Below are 6,000 nucleotides of genomic sequence, written 5' to 3'. Positions count from 1 at the left end.
ATTGTAAGAAATGATGGATATGAAGAATACAGAGAAATATGAAGAATACAGAGGAGAGATGAAATAATACAGAAGGAAGTAAGAGAAACAAAGAAAACATTATACATAATCATAACTACAACAATGTAAAAGAAAAAAACAGCAGCAGGAATCAAAACTGAGTATTATGTATATACATTGGGCAGGCTTAGCAATAAAGAAGAGATAGAATGTACTTCTTTTCTTTTCAGGGATGGGAGATTATGGATGTGGAATATTGCATTCTGATCTGCTTCCTGTTGATGTATTATTATTTTTAATAAACTACTTTTTTCTTTTTCTTTTCTATTTTTTATTACAGTGATGACTTTGAGAAAAGGGGTAAAACAGTTCTTTTTGGAAATGGCAGATGTTATAAAAATGAAAAATATCAATAATTTAAAAATTCTTCAAAATGGCCTAATAAATATTTCCAAGACAAAACTATATAGTGAAAGGAAAAATGGATTTGGAGTCAGGAGACCTGGGTTTGAATCCTAATGTTGTCACTTTTTTTCATGCTAAACTTCAGTTTCCTCATTTGAGTAAATGATATCTAAGATTCCTTTCTGTTCTAAATTCTTTCATCCATAAGTGTAATGTACTTTGATAGCATGTCAAAAAATGTCAGATAGATAGTGAATAATAAGGAAGATTACATATTACACTTTCTGTTTCTGGGTGATATCTTTTTTGATCTGATACTGAGCAGGTCACATATTGATACTTTACAAGCTAGGAAGATTGGAGAAAAAGAAAGGAAGAAATGCCAGCTTTTATTTTTTTAAAAAGGATATTTCAATATTTTACATCATCAAGGACAACAAAATTGTATTGAACACTTTCTACTTTGTTTATGAAAAGGCTTACCTGACCCTTTCCTCTGAGATTCTCTCTAAAGCATTGTCTTTCCTTTGTTCTTCCTCTGTGCACCTTTTGCTTTTTCTCTAGAAAAGATTTACAACAAGGCCTTCCCTTTTCAGCTGAGTTCCAGCTTCAACTAAGAGAACATCTGATAGTAGGTATTAGCTAAATTATTATTCACACCTAATGTCCTAGCCCAGAAAATATAGGCACAAATACTTTTTGAGTAAAGATAGTTTCTGCTACCAAAAGGGAAGGTGATTAAGGGGAAAGGAAAAGGAAAAGGAAAATATGTTGGGACAATGGTGGGGCAATTTTTCTTTTTTCTCTTTTCCCCCTCTCTAAATCCCTATCACAATTCAATCAATATCTCAAGAGTTCTGAGAGACTAGATATATGGTGGAAAATGTAGAGATCATTAGATCAAATAAAATGCCACAGTGTTAGTACTTCTGTAACCCCTTTCAGACTCATTTAGCAAATCATTCCATCTTTGCTACTTGGTATAGCCCTCCTTGCACTTCTGAATTTGTCTGTGGTAAATGAAATGGTACTTGATGCTTCTATAGTTAATATGAAATTTCTTAAGATAAGAAAAACTTCTTATTTCCTTGGACAGATTTTTATAGAGGTAAATTTAGGAAATTATGGTAAAATAACTCTTTCACATTCCAAGTAGACAAGTTTAGAAATTTGGTTTAGACTTTAATTTAATCATCTTCAATAGCTCCCTTTGGGGAAATTCCCTTTACCAGGGCAGGCCTATTTCTGCTCTGTAATTTATAGCCTTTGGGAGCTGACTGTCATTGAAAGTTAAATGACCTTATTGGGGTAACAGCAAAAATATATGTCATTGATAGGATTTGAACCCAGTTCTTCCTGATTGAGGCTGGCTCTATATCCAAAGGAGTAATTTTAAATCAAATTCAAGAATTGATATAGTTTTGCTTTAATGCTATATATGTACTTTGCATAGGGGATCTGTTATTGATCTGTACTGTTAAACTTTCCCCCTCTTCCAAATAACCTTTGGAAAATAATTTAATGTGTAAAAGAAATAAGAATTTAGAACTGTTGAATCATTCATGATACATTATTAGTATGGTTTATTTGATCTTAATTCTTTAATGAATTATCATAATTATTACATTATGACTATAAGAAAATATAATCTTTGGAGCAGTCAGCTTTCAAGGATACCTCATAATTTAAAATGCATCCTTAGGGGCAGTTAGGTGGCTCAATGGATAGAGTGCCAGTCCTAGAGTTGAGAGGACTTGGGAAGCCTCAGACCTTTCCTATCTGTATGACACAAATCAACCCCAATTGTCCAGCTCTTAAGGTTCTTCTGCCTTAGAACTGATACTTACATCAATTCTAAGACAGATGATAAAGGTCTTTTAAAATAAATAAAAATAAAATGTGTCCTTAATTGAGGCAAGGAGATAAAGTTGAGTAGAATTTTGGATCTTTTCTTATATAAATCTGTCATATTGTTTTTGTACTTGGGTGACAGACTTGATTGTAAGGAGGTAGTGGGTACAGTTGATAGATTATTGGATCTGCAATCAAAAAGACCAGAGTTCAAATCCTGTTTAAGACATTTAGTACCTATGTGACCCTGTGGGAAAATCCTGTAACCTCTATGAGTCACAGTTTCTTCATCTGTGAAATGGAACTTAAAAGATCACCTACCTCCCAGAGCACTGGGAAGATAAATGAGATAATATTTGTAAAACACTTTAGGAACCTTAAAATGCTTTATAAATTTTAGTTATTATTTTTATTATCATTATTTCATTTAAATTCAAAATAACTACAATAACAACTGCAACAATAATAATCTATGTCCAAAATCTCAGGGAGAACTCTCTAAAATGTAAAGTCTATAAAAACCTTTAAATAAGCAAAGTTTCGAAATGCTGAGCAGAGATTTGTTTTAAAGGTAGTAGAGTTGGGAGGAGGAAGAGGTTCCTTTGACCCAAGTTCAAATAAACAATATAAATATGTTCTAAAATATAGATAGGAGGGGAGAGACTTAGAAAGAAAAAAAGGGGAAAAATCAGAACATCACCAGTATAATGTTTCTGAGATCGATCAATAAGCTACAACACTTATTTATTTAACTGAAATGAAAGGATTAAATAATTGCATTTCAGGATTTAAGTAGTTTATTTTTTATCGATTTATTTTCATTATGGGTCCAGTAATTTTTAGTTTCTGTATTTTGAATACAATTAAATAACTTGGTTATTTTCATGAAATCTAAAATAAACATAAAAGCAATTTATCATGCTATCTTTGAGGAATATCACTTACGTAGTTTGGACACAATACCCCAATTTTAATAAACTACATATGCTGAATCACATTAATTATTACTACGAAGAATGTTTTATCTTCTTCATACCTCTGTTAGCAAGTGGCTATGTCATGGATAAGTTAACATATTGACAAAATATAGGGAGGCAATATAGTTGTCAAAGGCAGTGTGGTAAAGAGGTTGGGGGAGTAACACAGAAAGGGTGGCAAGTTTGAAAATGCCCAAGGTAAAATAGTATGATCAGGAATGGGGCTAGTGCTAGGCAAAGAGATTATAATCTATGTATCTATGGAGGCAAAATCTATATTAAAGAAATTACTGACCCATCTGAGTATTAAGATATAAGATGGCTTGTTCTTAATAATGGAGATGGGAGTAGATGCTTCAAACTTTAGGCTCATGGTTTTGACTTTGATTCCAGATAAAACTGAAGAATGCATTTTTAAATCAATTAACATTTTTCCAGTCTCTTTCTCCTCTCCCCATGCCATAGAAGACATCGTCCATCAAACAATTATATATTTGTAGATTATGTCTTTGGTATTCCACTTCTCAGTTTATTCTCTGCAGGTGAACATTCACAAATTATTCTTCATCATTAAATATGTAGCTGTGTATAATGTTGTCTTGGTTCTATTCATTTCACCCTTCATTAGCTCATTTGGGTCTTTCCAAATTTAAAAAAAATTAATCTGCTCATCATTTATTATGTAATGTATTCCATTACAATCATATACCACATTTTCCCCACCATTCCCCAATTTATGGGAATCCTTTCAATTTCCAGTTCTTTGCTAAAGAACACATTGAAAAGATAGTTTGTCAGTATATAGAAAGGGAAGCAGCAATCAGTAAAACACAGCATAGATTAATTATATGTCAGCTAAAATAGCCTATTTTTGGACAGGGTTGTTATACTGGTAGATCAAGAGATTGCTGTAAATATGATGTATATGGAAGTGAGGTAGGCAATTGACATTTTCTCATTCTATATTTAGGGTTAAAATCAGTTTTATAGTTATAGGACGGGAAGGAGAACATGGTTAGACAATGACACATATGAAAAGCACCTCAGGGGTTTTTAGTGTGCTGTAAGTTTAATATGTGAGCATAGTGACATGGCAACTGAAAAAGCAAATACAAAATATGGCTGCTTTAATGAAGCATAGAATCCAGAATGAGAGAAACGATAGTCATGTTGTTGTCTGCCCTGGGCAAACCACATGGTATATCATGTTTGGTTCCCTCATCTGTAAAATGAACAGGCTGGACTAAATGATTTCCAGGGTCCTTTCCAGTTCTACTATTCTATGATTCTTTATGATGTATCCATGTAAAAGGTAGAGAGCATATCATTTCTTCTATTTCATGTCTGTAGCTAAATTTCAAGTACAATCATAGTCACAATGAACGCTTAGTTAATATTTATTAATGAATAACACATTAGGATGTATCAGGACTTTCTGGCTCCAAGGACAAAATGAGGTAATATTTATAAAGCACTTTGCAAACTTTAAAGCATTATATAAATGCTATTTATCATATTTACATAAAAATGTGGCTGTGGATTAGAGAAGCAGGGCTGAAGGGAAAACTTTGCTCTCCCTTCTGTGGTCCCTTCCCTTCTGTGTGTGGAGCCATCCTGTCCCACCTCCTCCCTTCAAGTGTCCAGCCCCTCTCTCTTCCCCCAGGGAGAGATGCTTCCTTGAATCTGCCTCAGAATATGGAAGAGAAAGATTTGAGGTTGCCACCTCAATTGGTTGAGGGAAAGAAGTCTCAGTCCCAGACTCACCAAAGTCTCATTTCCCCCATTTCTACCATGGGCTGAATCTTTGCCCAGAGAAATCCTTCAACAAGGCAGATTCATTGTTATTTCTGATTTTAAGGACTTTTAAGGACCCCACCTCCTGCCCCCACTCTTATAATTCTTTCAAACACATTGCTCTTTTCTCATCTCCCAAAAGAGAAGAAAAAAACCCTGGCTGTGATATGGTCACAGCCTCTAGGTTTCCAGCCATCAGGTAAGATGAGCATCAGAATTTGATATTTGGCTAAGGGTTGTGTCTTCAGTAACATACTATATTTAGGAATGTATATTCACATACCTATACACACTATATTGATATTCTTCAGTGATGTATTGATAAACATATAAATTTAGAAGTTTACAAAAATGTTTGAATTGTTTAGAAATATTTGTTAAAATATAATAATTACTAATGCTACAATAAAAAATAAACTAAAGAGAACTCTTAAATCCTGAAACAAAGTTATTTAGTTACTTCATTTTAATATATGGCTTGCTAAGGAATATATTATCAGGGAAAGGAAAAACACAAATCTGAAAATAGACACTGAAATTTATATTTGTTCATAGATCTAAGGGCTTCAAATAACTTCTTTAGTTGTATAACTATATGTATTGCATAAATAAATTAAAATTTACTTACTTAAAAATAAGTAATGATTATTTAAATAAAAGTAAAACATGAATAAGCATTTAAAATATAATGCATATTAACTATTTTATTTCAAGGACTCCACACTCCACACAAAATGTGGTACATTTGATTGTACCACAGTCTCTGTTTACAATGTTCTCCTGGTTCTGCTGCTTTCGCTCTGCATCACTTCCTGGAGGTTGTTCCAGTTCCCATGAAATTCCTCCACTTTATTATTCCTTTGAGCACAATAGTATTTCATCACCAACATATACCACAATGTGTTCAGCCAAGTGAAGGGCATCACCTCATTTTCCAATTTTTTTTTGCCACCACAAAGACCACAGCTATGAA

This window comes from Monodelphis domestica, chromosome 8 (genome assembly GCF_027887165.1).
Source record: "Monodelphis domestica isolate mMonDom1 chromosome 8, mMonDom1.pri, whole genome shotgun sequence".
Lineage (NCBI taxonomy): Eukaryota > Metazoa > Chordata > Mammalia > Didelphimorphia > Didelphidae > Monodelphis > Monodelphis domestica.
Note: the sequence above shows the minus strand (reverse complement) of the source record.